General features: G+C 47.9%; 3 non-coding genes across 3 annotated transcripts; all 3 read left to right on the top strand.

Moving 5' to 3' along the window:
• The first annotated feature begins 366 nt into the window (after positions 1–366).
• TRNAY-GUA (transfer RNA tyrosine (anticodon GUA)) lies at positions 367–439 on the top strand. The gene has a single exon. It is a non-coding gene; the product is annotated as a tRNA-Tyr (tRNA).
• A 6,550-nt stretch (positions 440–6,989) lies between these two features.
• Positions 6,990–7,062, top strand: TRNAY-GUA (transfer RNA tyrosine (anticodon GUA)). Its single transcript has one exon. It is a non-coding gene; the product is annotated as a tRNA-Tyr (tRNA).
• A 7,576-nt stretch (positions 7,063–14,638) lies between these two features.
• On the top strand, positions 14,639–14,711 carry TRNAY-GUA (transfer RNA tyrosine (anticodon GUA)). The gene has a single exon. It is a non-coding gene; the product is annotated as a tRNA-Tyr (tRNA).

The following is a 14,711-nucleotide window of genomic DNA, read 5'->3' as shown; positions in this document are numbered from 1 at the left end:
GTTGTGAGGTCTCTGATGTAACGTAAAAAGTCAGAGTTTTTCCACAATACCTGACGAACATTTAATTTTTGGGCTTCCGTGGCGCAATGGTTAGCGCGTTCAGCTGTTAACCGAAAGGTTGTTGGTTAGAGCCCACCCGGGATTGGTGTTGTAGGGTCTCAGATGTAGCGTGAAATGTCATCACTTTTCCACAATACCTGAAAAACCTTTAATTTCTGAGTTTCCGTGGCTCAATGGTTACCGCGTTCGGCTGTTAACCAATAGATTGGTGGTTCGATCATACCCGGGAGCGGTGTTGTGAGGTCTCTGATGTGACGTAAAAAGTCAGAGTTTTTCCACAATACCTGACGAACATTTAATTTTTGGGCTTCCGTGGCGCAATGGTTAGCGCGTTCAGCTGTAAACCGAAAGGTTGGTGGTTCGAACCCACCCGGGAGCGGTGTTGTGAGGTCTCTGATGTGGCGTGAAAAGTCAAAGTTTTTCCACAATACCTGACGACCATATCATTTTTGGGCATCCGTGTGGCAATGGTTAGCGCGCTCAGCTGTTATTCAAAAGGTTGGTGGTTCGAGCCCACCTGGGAGCGGTGTTGTTAGGTATCAGTTGTAACGTAAAAAGTCAGAGTTTTTCCACAATACCTGACGAACATTTAATTTTTGGGCTTCCGTGGCGCAATGGTTAGCTTGTTCAGCTGTTAACCGAAAGGTTCGTGGTTCGAGCCCACCCGGGATAGGTGTTGTGGGGTCTCAGATCTACCGTGAAAAGTCATAACTTTTCCACAATACCTGACAACCATTTAATTTCTGAGCTTCAGTGGCTCAATGGTTGGCGCGTTCGGCTGTTGGCCAATAGGTTGGTGGTTCGAGCCCACCCGGGAGAGGTGTTGTGGGGTCTCAGATGTAGCGTGAAAAGTCATAACTTTTCCACAATACCTGAAAAACATTTAATTTCTGAGTTTCCGTGGCTCAATGGTTAGCGCGTTCGTCTGTTAACCAATAGGTTGGTGGTTCGAGCCCGCCCGGGAGAGGTGTTGTGGGGTCTCAGATGTAGCGTGAAAAGTCATAACTTTTCCACAATACCTAACAACTATTTAATTTCTGAGCTTCCGTGGCTCAATGGTTGGCGCGTTCGGCTGTTGACCAATAGGTTGGTGGTTCGAGCCCACCCGGGAGAGGTGTTGTGGGGTCTCAGATGTAGCGTAGAAAGTCAAAACTTTTCCACAATACGTGACAACCATTTAATTTCTGAGCTTCCGTGGCGCACTGGTTAGCGCGTTCAGCTGTTAACCGAAAGGTTGGTGTTTCGAGTCCACCCTGGAGAGATGTTGTGCGGTCTCAGATGTAGCGTGAAAAGTCATCACTTTTCCACAATACCTAACAACTATTTAATTTCTGAGCTTCCGTGGCTCAATGGTTGGCGCGTTCGGCTGTTGACCAATAGGTTGGTGGTTCGAGCCCACCCGGGAGAGGTGTTGTGGGGTCTCAGATGTAGCGTAGAAAGTCAAAACTTTTCCACAATACGTAACAACCATTTAATTTCTGAGCTTCCTTGGCGCACTGGTTAGCGCGTTCAGCTGTTAACCGAAAGGTTGGTGTTTCGAGCCCACCCGGGAGAGATGTTGTGGGGTCTCAGATGTAGCGTGAAAAGTCATAACTTTTCCACAATACCTGAAAAACATTTCATTTCCGAGTTTCCGTGGCTCAATGGTTAGCGCGTTCGGCTGTAATCCAACAGGTTGGTGGTCCGAGCCCACCCGGGAGCGGTGTTTTGGGATCTCTGATGTGGCGTGAAAAGTCAAAGTTTTTCCACAATACCTGACGACCATATCATTTTTGGGCTTCCGTGTGGCAATGGTTAGCGCGCTCAGCTGTTATTCAAAAGGTTGGTGGTTCGAGCCCACCTGGGAGCGGTGTTGTGAGGTATCAGTTGTAACGTAAAAAGTCAGAGTTTTTCCACAATACCTGACGAACATTCAATTTTTGGGCTTCCGTGGCGCAATGGTTTGCGCGTTCAGCTGTTAACCGAAAGGTTCGTGGTTCGAGCCCACCCGGGATAGGTGTTGTGGGGTCTCAGATCTACCGTGAAAAGTCATAACTTTTACACAATACCTGACAACCATTTAATTTCTGAGCTTCAGTGGCTCAATGGTTGGCGCGTTCGGCTGTTGGTCAATAGGTTGGTGGTTCGAGCCCACCCGGGAGAGGTGTTGTGGGGTCTCAGATGTAGCGTGAAAAGTCATAACTTTTCCACAATACCTGAAAAAACATTTTATTTCTGAGTTTCCGTGGCTCAATGGTTAGCGCGTTCGTCTGTTAAATAAATAGGTTGGTGGTTCGAGCCCACCCGGGAGAGGTGTTGTAGGTTCTCAGATGTAGCGTGAAAAGTCATAACTTTTCCACAATACCTGAAAAAACATTTTATTTCTGAGTTTCCGTGGCTCAATGGTTAGCGCGTTCGTCTGTTAACCAATAGGTTGGTGGTTCGAGCCCACCCGGGAGAGGTGTTGTAGGTTCTCAGATGTAGCGTGAAAAGTCATAACTTTTCCACAATACCTGAAAAAACATTTTATTTCTGAGTTTCCGTGGCTCAATGGTTAGCGCGTTCGTCTGTTAACCAATTGGTTGGTGGTTCGAGCCCACTCGGGAGAGGTGTTGTGGGGTCTCAGATGTAGCGTGAAAAGTCATAACTTTTCCACAATACCTGAAAAACATTTCATTTCCGAGTTTCCGTGGCTCAATGGTTAGCGCGTTCGGCTGTTAACCAATAGGTTGGTGGTTCGAGCCCACCCGGGAGCGGTGTTTTGGGATCTCAAATGTAACGTAAAAAGGCAAAGTTTTTCCACAATACCTGTCGACCATTTAATTTTTGGGCTTCCGTGGCGCAATGGTTAGCTCGTTCGGCTGTTAACCGAAAGGTTGGTGGTACGAGCCCATCCGGGAGCGGTGTTGTGAGGTCTCTGATGTAACGTAAAAAGTCAGAGTTTTTCCACAATACCTGACAAACATTTAATTTTTGGGCTTCCGTGGCGCAATGGTTAGCGCGTTCAGCTGTTAACCAAAAGGTTCGTGGTTCGAGCCCACCCGGGATAGGTGTTGTAGGGTCTCAGATGTACCGTGAAAAGTCATAACTTTTCCACAATACCTGACAACCATTTAATTTCTGAGCTTCCGTGGCTCAATGGTTAGCGCGTTCGGCTCTTAACCAACAGGTTGGTGGTTCGAGCCCACCCGGGAGAGGTGTTGTGGGGTCTCAGATGTAGCGTGAAAAGTCATAACATTTCCACAATACCTGACAACCATTTAATTTCTGAGCTTCCGTGGCTCAATGGTTAGCGCGTTCGGCTGTTAACCAATAGGTTGGTGGTTCGAGCACACCCGGGAGAGGTGTTGTGGGGTCTCAGATGTAGCGTAAAAAGTCAAAACCTTTCCACAATACGTGACAACCATTTAATTTCTGAGTTTCCGTGGCTCAATGGTTAGCGCGTTCGTCTGTTAACCAATAGGTTGGTGGTTCGAGCCCACCCGGGAGAGGTGTTGTAGGTTCTCAGATGTAGCGTGAAAAGTCATAACTTTTCCACAATACCTGAAAAAACATTTTATTTCTGAGTTTCCGTGGCTCAATGGTTAGCGCGTTCGTCTGTTAACCAATTGGTTGGTGGTTCGAGCCCACTCGGGAGAGGTGTTGTGGGGTCTCAGATGTAGCGTGAAAAGTCATAGCTTTTCCACAATACCTGACAAATATTTAATTTCTGAGCTTCCGTGGCTCAATGGTAGGCGCGTTCGGCTGTTAACCAATAGGTTGGTGGTTCGAGCCCACCCGGGAGAGGTGTTGTGGGGTCTCAGATGTAGCGTGAAAAGTCATAACTTTTCCACAATACCTGAAAAACATTTCATTTCCGAGTTTCCGTGGCTCAATGGTTAGCGCGTTCGGCTGTAATCCAACAGGTTGGTGGTTCGAGCCCACCCGGGAGCGGTGTTTTGGGATCTCAAATGTAACGTAAAAAGGCAAAGTTTTTCCACAATACCTGTCGACCATTTAATTTTTGGGCTTCCGTGGCGCAATGGTTAGCTCGTTCGGCTGTTAAACGAAAGGTTGGTGGTACGAGCCCATCCGGGAGCGGTGTTGTGAGGTCTCTGATGTGGCGTGAAAAGTCAAAGTTTTTCCACAATACCTGACGACCATATCATTTTTGGGCATCCGTGTGGCAATGGTTAGCGCGCTCAGCTGTTATTCAAAAGGTTGGTGGTTCGAGCCCACCTGGGAGCGGTGTTGTTAGGTATCAGTTGTAACGTAAAAAGTCAGAGTTTTTCCACAATACCTGACGAACATTTAATTTTTGGGCTTCCGTGGCGCAATGGTTTGCGCGTTCAGCTGTTAACCGAAAGGTTCGTGGTTCGAGCCCACCCGGGATAGGTGTTGTGGGGTCTCAGATCTACCGTGAAAAGTCATAACTTTTCCACAATACCTGACAACCATTTAATTTCTGAGCTTCAGTGGCTCAATGGTTGGCGCGTTCGGCTGTTGGCCAATAGGTTGGTGGTTCGAGCCCACCCGGGAGAGGTGTTGTGGGGTCTCAGATGTAGCGTGAAAAGTCATAACTTTTCCACAATACCTGAAAAACATTTAATTTCTGAGTTTCCGTGGCTCAATGGTTAGCGCGTTCGTCTGTTAACCAATAGGTTGGTGGTTCGAGCCCGCCCGGGAGAGGTGTTGTGGGGTCTCAGATGTAGCGTGAAAAGTCATAACTTTTCCACAATACCTAACAACTATTTAATTTCTGAGCTTCCGTGGCTCAATGGTTGGCGCGTTCGGCTGTTGACCAATAGGTTGGTGGTTCGAGCCCACCCGGGAGAGGTGTTGTGGGGTCTCAGATGTAGCGTAGAAAGTCAAAACTTTTCCACAATACGTGACAACCATTTAATTTCTGAGCTTCCGTGGCGCACTGGTTAGCGCGTTCAGCTGTTAACCGAAAGTTTGGTGTTTCGAGCCCACCCTGGAGAGATGTTGTGCGGTCTCAGATGTAGCGTGAAAAGTCATCACTTTTCCACAATACCTAACAACTATTTAATTTCTGAGCTTCCGTGGCTCAATGGTTGGCGCGTTCGGCTGTTGACCAATAGGTTGGTGGTTCGAGCCCACCCGGGAGAGGTGTTGTGGGGTCTCAGATGTAGCGTAGAAAGTCAAAACTTTTCCACAATACGTGACAACCATTTAATTTCTGAGCTTCCTTGGCGCACTGGTTAGCGCGTTCAGTTGTTAACCGAAAGGTTGGTGTTTCGAGCCCACCCGGGAGAGATGTTGTGGGGTCTCAGATGTAGCGTGAAAAGTCATAACTTTTCCACAATACCTGAAAAACATTTCATTTCCGAGTTTCCGTGGCTCAATGGTTAGCGCGTTCGGCTGTAATCCAACAGGTTGGTGGTCCGAGCCCACCCGGGAGCGGTGTTTTGGGATCTCTGATGTGGCGTGAAAAGTCAAAGTTTTTCCACAATACCTGACGACCATATCATTTTTGGGCTTCCGTGTGGCAATGGTTAGCGCGCTCAGCTGTTATTCAAAAGGTTGGTGGTTCGAGCTAACCTGGGATAGGTGTTGTGGGGTATCAGTTGTAACGTAAAAAGTCAGAGTTTTTCCACAATACCTGACGAACATTCAATTTTTGGGCTTCCGTGGCGCAATGGTTTGCGCGTTCAGCTGTTAACCGAAAGGTTCGTGGTTCGAGCCCACCCGGGATAGGTGTTGTGGGGTCTCAGATCTACCGTGAAAAGTCATAACTTTTACACAATACCTGACAACCATTTAATTTCTGAGCTTCAGTGGCTCAATGGTTGGCGCGTTCGGCTGTTGGTCAATAGGTTGGTGGTTCGAGCCCACCCGGGAGAGGTGTTGTGGGGTCTCAGATGTAGCGTGAAAAGTCATAACTTTTCCACAATACCTGAAAAAACATTTTATTTCTGAGTTTCCGTGGCTCAATGGTTAGCGCGTTCGTCTGTTAACCAATAGGTTGGTGGTTCGAGCCCACCCGGGAGAGGTGTTGTAGGTTCTCAGATGTAGCGTGAAAAGTCATAACTTTTCCACAATACCTGAAAAAACATTTTATTTCTGAGTTTCCGTGGCTCAATGGTTAGCGCGTTCGTCTGTTAACCAATAGGTTGGTGGTTCGAGCCCACCCGGGAGAGGTGTTGTAGGTTCTCAGATGTAGCGTGAAAAGTCATAACTTTTCCACAATACCTGAAAAAACATTTTATTTCTGAGTTTCCGTGGCTCAATGGTTAGCGCGTTCGTCTGTTAACCAATTGGTTGGTGGTTCGAGCCCACTCGGGAGAGGTGTTGTGGGGTCTCAGATGTAGCGTGAAAAGTCATAACTTTTCCACAATACCTGAAAAACATTTCATTTCCGAGTTTCCGTGGCTCAATGGTTAGCGCGTTCGGCTGTTAACCAATAGGTTGGTGGTTCGAGCCCACCCGGGAGCGGTGTTTTGGGATCTCAAATGTAACGTAAAAAGGCAAAGTTTTTCCACAATACCTGTCGACCATTTAATTTTTGGGCTTCCGTGGCGCAATGGTTAGCTCGTTCGGCTGTTAACCGAAAGGTTGGTGGTACGAGCCCATCCGGGAGCGGTGTTGTGAGGTCTCTGATGTAACGTAAAAAGTCAGAGTTTTTCCACAATACCTGACGAACATTTAATTTTTGGGCTTCCGTGGCGCAATGGTTAGCGCGTTCAGCTGTTAACCGAAAGGTTGTTGGTTAGAGCCCACCCGGGATTGGTGTTGTAGGGTCTCAGATGTAGCGTGAAATGTCATCACGTTTCCACAATACCTGAAAAACCTTTAATTTCTGAGTTTCCGTGGCTCAATGGTTAGCGCGTTCGGCTGTTAACCAATAGATTGGTGGTTCGAGCATACCCGGGAGCGGTGTTGTGAGGTCTCTGATGTGACGTAAAAAGTCAGAGTTTTTCCACAATACCTGACGAACATTTAATTTTTGGGCTTCCGTGGCGCAATGGTTAGCGCGTTCAGCTGTAAACCGAAAGGTTGGTGGTTCGAACCCACCCGGGAGCGGTGTTGTGAGGTCTCTGATGTGGCGTGAAAAGTCAAAGTTTTTCCACAATACCTGTCGACCATTTAATTTTTGGGCTTCCGTGGCGCAATGGTTAGCTCGTTCGGCTGTTAACCGAAAGGTTGGTGGTACGAGCCCATCCGGGAGAGGTGTTGTGGGGTCTCAGATGTAGCGTGAAAAGTCATAACATTTCCACAATACCTGACAACCATTTAATTTCTGAGCTTCCGTGGCTCAATGGTTAGCGCGTTCGGCTGTTAACCAATAGGTTGGTGGTTCGAGCACACCCGGGAGAGGTGTTGTGGGGTCTCAGATGTAGCGTAAAAAGTCAAAACCTTTCCACAATACGTGACAACCATTTAATTTCTGAGTTTCCGTGGCTCAATGGTTAGCGCGTTCGTCTGTTAACCAATAGGTTGGTGGTTCGAGCCCACCCGGGAGAGGTGTTGTAGGTTCTCAGATGTAGCGTGAAAAGTCATAACTTTTCCACAATACCTGAAAAAACATTTTATTTCTGAGTTTCCGTGGCTCAATGGTTAGCGCGTTCGTCTGTTAACCAATTGGTTGGTGGTTCGAGCCCACTCGGGAGAGGTGTTGTGGGGTCTCACATGTAGCGTGAAAAGTCATAGCTTTTCCACAATACCTGACAAATATTTAATTTCTGAGCTTCCGTGGCTCAATGGTAGGCGCGTTCGGCTGTTAACCAATAGGTTGGTGGTTCGAGCCCACCCGGGAGAGGTGTTGTGGGGTCTCAGATGTAGCGTGAAAAGTCATAACTTTTCCACAATACCTGAAAAACATTTCATTTCCGAGTTTCCGTGGCTCAATGGTTAGCGCGTTCGGCTGTAATCCAACAGGTTGGTGGTTCGAGCCCACCCGGGAGCGGTGTTTTGGGATCTCAAATGTAACGTAAAAAGGCAAAGTTTTTCCACAATACCTGTCGACCATTTAATTTTTGGGCTTCCGTGGCGCAATGGTTAGCTCGTTCGGCTGTTAAACGAAAGGTTGGTGGTACGAGCCCATCCGGGAGCGGTGTTGTGAGGTCTCTGATGTGGCGTGAAAAGTCAAAGTTTTTCCACAATACCTGACGACCATATCATTTTTGGGCATCCGTGTGGCAATGGTTAGCGCGCTCAGCTGTTATTCAAAAGGTTGGTGGTTCGAGCCCACCTGGGAGCGGTGTTGTTAGGTATCAGTTGTAACGTAAAAAGTCAGAGTTTTTCCACAATACCTGACGAACATTTAATTTTTGGGCTTCCGTGGCGCAATGGTTTGCGCGTTCAGCTGTTAACCGAAAGGTTCGTGGTTCGAGCCCACCCGGGATAGGTGTTGTGGGGTCTCAGATCTACCGTGAAAAGTCATAACTTTTCCACAATACCTGACAACCATTTAATTTCTGAGCTTCAGTGGCTCAATGGTTGGCGCGTTCGGCTGTTGGCCAATAGGTTGGTGGTTCGAGCCCACCCGGGAGAGGTGTTGTGGGGTCTCAGATGTAGCGTGAAAAGTCATAACTTTTCCACAATACCTGAAAAACATTTAATTTCTGAGTTTCCGTGGCTCAATGGTTAGCGCGTTCGTCTGTTAACCAATAGGTTGGTGGTTCGAGCCCGCCCGGGAGAGGTGTTGTGGGGTCTCAGATGTAGCGTGAAAAGTCATAACTTTTCCACAATACCTAACAACTATTTAATTTCTGAGCTTCCGTGGCTCAATGGTTGGCGCGTTCGGCTGTTGACCAATAGGTTGGTGGTTCGAGCCCACCCGGGAGAGGTGTTGTGGGGTCTCAGATGTAGCGTAGAAAGTCAAAACTTTTCCACAATACGTGACAACCATTTAATTTCTGAGCTTCCGTGGCGCACTGGTTAGCGCGTTCAGCTGTTAACCGAAAGTTTGGTGTTTCGAGCCCACCCTGGAGAGATGTTGTGCGGTCTCAGATGTAGCGTGAAAAGTCATCACTTTTCCACAATACCTAACAACTATTTAATTTCTGAGCTTCCGTGGCTCAATGGTTGGCGCGTTCGGCTGTTGACCAATAGGTTGGTGGTTCGAGCCCACCCGGGAGAGGTGTTGTGGGGTCTCAGATGTAGCGTAGAAAGTCAAAACTTTTCCACAATACGTGACAACCATTTAATTTCTGAGCTTCCTTGGCGCACTGGTTAGCGCGTTCAGTTGTTAACCGAAAGGTTGGTGTTTCGAGCCCACCCGGGAGAGATGTTGTGGGGTCTCAGATGTAGCGTGAAAAGTCATAACTTTTCCACAATACCTGAAAAACATTTCATTTCCGAGTTTCCGTGGCTCAATGGTTAGCGCGTTCGGCTGTAATCCAACAGGTTGGTGGTCCGAGCCCACCCGGGAGCGGTGTTTTGGGATCTCTGATGTGGCGTGAAAAGTCAAAGTTTTTCCACAATACCTGACGACCATATCATTTTTGGGCTTCCGTGTGGCAATGGTTAGCGCGTTCGGCTGTTAACCGAAAGGTTGGTGGTACGAGCCCATCCGGGAGAGGTGTTGTGGGGTCTCAGATGTAGCGTGAAAAGTCATAACATTTCCACAATACCTGACAACCATTTAATTTCTGAGCTTCCGTGGCTCAATGGTTAGCGCGTTCGGCTGTTAACCAATAGGTTGGTGGTTCGAGCACACCCGGGAGAGGTGTTGTGGGGTCTCAGATGTAGCGTAAAAAGTCAAAACCTTTCCACAATACGTGACAACCATTTAATTTCTGAGTTTCCGTGGCTCAATGGTTAGCGCGTTCGTCTGTTAACCAATAGGTTGGTGGTTCGAGCCCACCCGGGAGAGGTGTTGTAGGTTCTCAGATGTAGCGTGAAAAGTCATAACTTTTCCACAATACCTGAAAAAACATTTTATTTCTGAGTTTCCGTGGCTCAATGGTTAGCGCGTTCGTCTGTTAACCAATTGGTTGGTGGTTCGAGCCCACTCGGGAGAGGTGTTGTGGGGTCTCAGATGTAGCGTGAAAAGTCATAGCTTTTCCACAATACCTGACAAATATTTAATTTCTGAGCTTCCGTGGCTCAATGGTAGGCGCGTTCGGCTGTTAACCAATAGGTTGGTGGTTCGAGCCCACCCGGGAGAGGTGTTGTGGGGTCTCAGATGTAGCGTGAAAAGTCATAACTTTTCCACAATACCTGAAAAACATTTCATTTCCGAGTTTCCGTGGCTCAATGGTTAGCGCGTTCGGCTGTAATCCAACAGGTTGGTGGTTCGAGCCCACCCGGGAGCGGTGTTTTGGGATCTCAAATGTAACGTAAAAAGGCAAAGTTTTTCCACAATACCTGTCGACCATTTAATTTTTGGGCTTCCGTGGCGCAATGGTTAGCTCGTTCGGCTGTTAAACGAAAGGTTGGTGGTACGAGCCCATCCGGGAGCGGTGTTGTGAGGTCTCTGATGTGGCGTGAAAAGTCAAAGTTTTTCCACAATACCTGACGACCATATCATTTTTGGGCATCCGTGTGGCAATGGTTAGCGCGCTCAGCTGTTATTCAAAAGGTTGGTGGTTCGAGCCCACCTGGGAGCGGTGTTGTTAGGTATCAGTTGTAACGTAAAAAGTCAGAGTTTTTCCACAATACCTGACGAACATTTAATTTTTGGGCTTCCGTGGCGCAATGGTTTGCGCGTTCAGCTGTTAACCGAAAGGTTCGTGGTTCGAGCCCACCCGGGATAGGTGTTGTGGGGTCTCAGATCTACCGTGAAAAGTCATAACTTTTCCACAATACCTGACAACCATTTAATTTCTGAGCTTCAGTGGCTCAATGGTTGGCGCGTTCGGCTGTTGGCCAATAGGTTGGTGGTTCGAGCCCACCCGGGAGAGGTGTTGTGGGGTCTCAGATGTAGCGTGAAAAGTCATAACTTTTCCACAATACCTGAAAAACATTTAATTTCTGAGTTTCCGTGGCTCAATGGTTAGCGCGTTCGTCTGTTAACCAATAGGTTGGTGGTTCGAGCCCGCCCGGGAGAGGTGTTGTGGGGTCTCAGATGTAGCGTGAAAAGTCATAACTTTTCCACAATACCTAACAACTATTTAATTTCTGAGCTTCCGTGGCTCAATGGTTGGCGCGTTCGGCTGTTGACCAATAGGTTGGTGGTTCGAGCCCACCCGGGAGAGGTGTTGTGGGGTCTCAGATGTAGCGTAGAAAGTCAAAACTTTTCCACAATACGTGACAACCATTTAATTTCTGAGCTTCCGTGGCGCACTGGTTAGCGCGTTCAGCTGTTAACCGAAAGTTTGGTGTTTCGAGCCCACCCTGGAGAGATGTTGTGCGGTCTCAGATGTAGCGTGAAAAGTCATCACTTTTCCACAATACCTAACAACTATTTAATTTCTGAGCTTCCGTGGCTCAATGGTTGGCGCGTTCGGCTGTTGACCAATAGGTTGGTGGTTCGAGCCCACCCGGGAGAGGTGTTGTGGGGTCTCAGATGTAGCGTAGAAAGTCAAAACTTTTCCACAATACGTGACAACCATTTAATTTCTGAGCTTCCTTGGCGCACTGGTTAGCGCGTTCAGTTGTTAACCGAAAGGTTGGTGTTTCGAGCCCACCCGGGAGAGATGTTGTGGGGTCTCAGATGTAGCGTGAAAAGTCATAACTTTTCCACAATACCTGAAAAACATTTCATTTCCGAGTTTCCGTGGCTCAATGGTTAGCGCGTTCGGCTGTAATCCAACAGGTTGGTGGTCCGAGCCCACCCGGGAGCGGTGTTTTGGGATCTCTGATGTGGCGTGAAAAGTCAAAGTTTTTCCACAATACCTGACGACCATATCATTTTTGGGCTTCCGTGTGGCAATGGTTAGCGCGCTCAGCTGTTATTCAAAAGGTTGGTGGTTCGAGCCCACCTGGGATAGGTGTTGTGGGGTATCAGTTGTAACGTAAAAAGTCAGAGTTTTTCCACAATACCTGACGAACATTCAATTTTTGGGCTTCCGTGGCGCAATGGTTTGCGCGTTCAGCTGTTAACCGAAAGGTTCGTGGTTCGAGCCCACCCGGGATAGGTGTTGTGGGGTCTCAGATCTACCGTGAAAAGTCATAACTTTTCCACAATACCTGACAACCATTTAATTTCTGAGCTTCAGTGGCTCAATGGTTGGCGCGTTCGGCTGTTGGCCAATAGGTTGGTGGTTCGAGCCCACCCGGGAGAGGTGTTGTGGGGTCTCAGATGTAGCGTGAAAAGTCATAACTTTTCCACAATACCTGAAAAACATTTAATTTCTGAGTTTCCGTGGCTCAATGGTTAGCGCGTTCGTCTGTTAACCAATAGGTTGGTGGTTCGAGCCCGCCCGGGAGAGGTGTTGTGGGGTCTCAGATGTAGCGTGAAAAGTCATAACTTTTCCACAATACCTAACAACTATTTAATTTCTGAGCTTCCGTGGCTCAATGGTTGGCGCGTTCGGCTGTTGACCAATAGGTTGGTGGTTCGAGCCCACCCGGGAGAGGTGTTGTGGGGTCTCAGATGTAGCGTAGAAAGTCAAAACTTTTCCACAATACGTGACAACCATTTAATTTCTGAGCTTCCGTGGCGCACTGGTTAGCGCGTTCAGCTGTTAACCGAAAGTTTGGTGTTTCGAGCCCACCCTGGAGAGATGTTGTGCGGTCTCAGATGTAGCGTGAAAAGTCATCACTTTTCCACAATACCTAACAACTATTTAATTTCTGAGCTTCCGTGGCTCAATGGTTGGCGCGTTCGGCTGTTGACCAATAGGTTGGTGGTTCGAGCCCACCCGGGAGAGGTGTTGTGGGGTCTCAGATGTAGCGTAGAAAGTCAAAACTTTTCCACAATACGTGACAACCATTTAATTTCTGAGCTTCCTTGGCGCACTGGTTAGCGCGTTCAGTTGTTAACCGAAAGGTTGGTGTTTCGAGCCCACCCGGGAGAGATGTTGTGGGGTCTCAGATGTAGCGTGAAAAGTCATAACTTTTCCACAATACCTGAAAAACATTTCATTTCCGAGTTTCCGTGGCTCAATGGTTAGCGCGTTCGGCTGTAATCCAACAGGTTGGTGGTCCGAGCCCACCCGGGAGCGGTGTTTTGGGATCTCTGATGTGGCGTGAAAAGTCAAAGTTTTTCCACAATACCTGACGACCATATCATTTTTGGGCTTCCGTGTGGCAATGGTTAGCGCGCTCAGCTGTTATTCAAAAGGTTGGTGGTTCGAGCCCACCTGGGATAGGTGTTGTGGGGTATCAGTTGTAACGTAAAAAGTCAGAGTTTTTCCACAATACCTGACGAACATTCAATTTTTGGGCTTCCGTGGCGCAATGGTTTGCGCGTTCAGCTGTTAACCGAAAGGTTCGTGGTTCGAGCCCACCCGGGATAGGTGTTGTGGGGTCTCAGATCTACCGTGAAAAGTCATAACTTTTACACAATACCTGACAACCATTTAATTTCTGAGCTTCAGTGGCTCAATGGTTGGCGCGTTCGGCTGTTGGTCAATAGGTTGGTGGTTCGAGCCCACCCGGGAGAGGTGTTGTGGGGTCTCAGATGTAGCGTGAAAAGTCATAACTTTTCCACAATACCTGAAAAAACATTTTATTTCTGAGTTTCCGTGGCTCAATGGTTAGCGCGTTCGTCTGTTAACCAATAGGTTGGTGGTTCGAGCCCACCCGGGAGAGGTGTTGTAGGTTCTCAGATGTAGCGTGAAAAGTCATAACTTTTCCACAATACCTGAAAAAACATTTTATTTCTGAGTTTCCGTGGCTCAATGGTTAGCGCGTTCGTCTGTTAACCAATAGGTTGGTGGTTCGAGCCCACCCGGGAGAGGTGTTGTAGGTTCTCAGATGTAGCGTGAAAAGTCATAACTTTTCCACAATACCTGAAAAAACATTTTATTTCTGAGTTTCCGTGGCTCAATGGTTAGCGCGTTCGTCTGTTAACCAATTGGTTGGTGGTTCGAGCCCACTCGGGAGAGGTGTTGTGGGGTCTCAGATGTAGCGTGAAAAGTCATAACTTTTCCACAATACCTGAAAAACATTTCATTTCCGAGTTTCCGTGGCTCAATGGTTAGCGCGTTCGGCTGTTAACCAATAGGTTGGTGGTTCGAGCCCACCCGGGAGCGGTGTTTTGGGATCTCAAATGTAACGTAAAAAGGCAAAGTTTTTCCACAATACCTGTCGACCATTTAATTTTTGGGCTTCCGTGGCGCAATGGTTAGCTCGTTCGGCTGTTAACCGAAAGGTTGGTGGTACGAGCCCATCCGGGAGCGGTGTTGTGAGGTCTCTGATGTAACGTAAAAAGTCAGAGTTTTTCCACAATACCTGACGAACATTTAATTTTTGGGCTTCCGTGGCGCAATGGTTAGCGCGTTCAGCTGTTAACCGAAAGGTTGTTGGTTAGAGCCCACCCGGGATTGGTGTTGTAGGGTCTCAGATGTAGCGTGAAATGTCATCACGTTTCCACAATACCTGAAAAACCTTTAATTTCTGAGTTTCCGTGGCTCAATGGTTAGCGCGTTCGGCTGTTAACCAATAGATTGGTGGTTCGAGCATACCCGGGAGCGGTGTTGTGAGGTCTCTGATGTGACGTAAAAAGTCAGAGTTTTTCCACAATACCTGACGAACATTTAATTTTTGGGCTTCCGTGGCGCAATGGTTAGCGCGTTCAGCTGTAAACCGAAAGGTTGGTGGTTCGAACCCACCCGGGAGCG

The sequence above is a fragment of the Phalangium opilio genome, unplaced genomic scaffold (genome assembly GCF_054372755.1).
Source record: "Phalangium opilio isolate 3A_F unplaced genomic scaffold, DU_Popi_V2 ptg000019l_1, whole genome shotgun sequence".
NCBI lineage: Eukaryota > Metazoa > Arthropoda > Arachnida > Opiliones > Phalangiidae > Phalangium > Phalangium opilio.
Note: the sequence above shows the minus strand (reverse complement) of the source record. Positions and strands in the feature narration are given on the sequence as shown.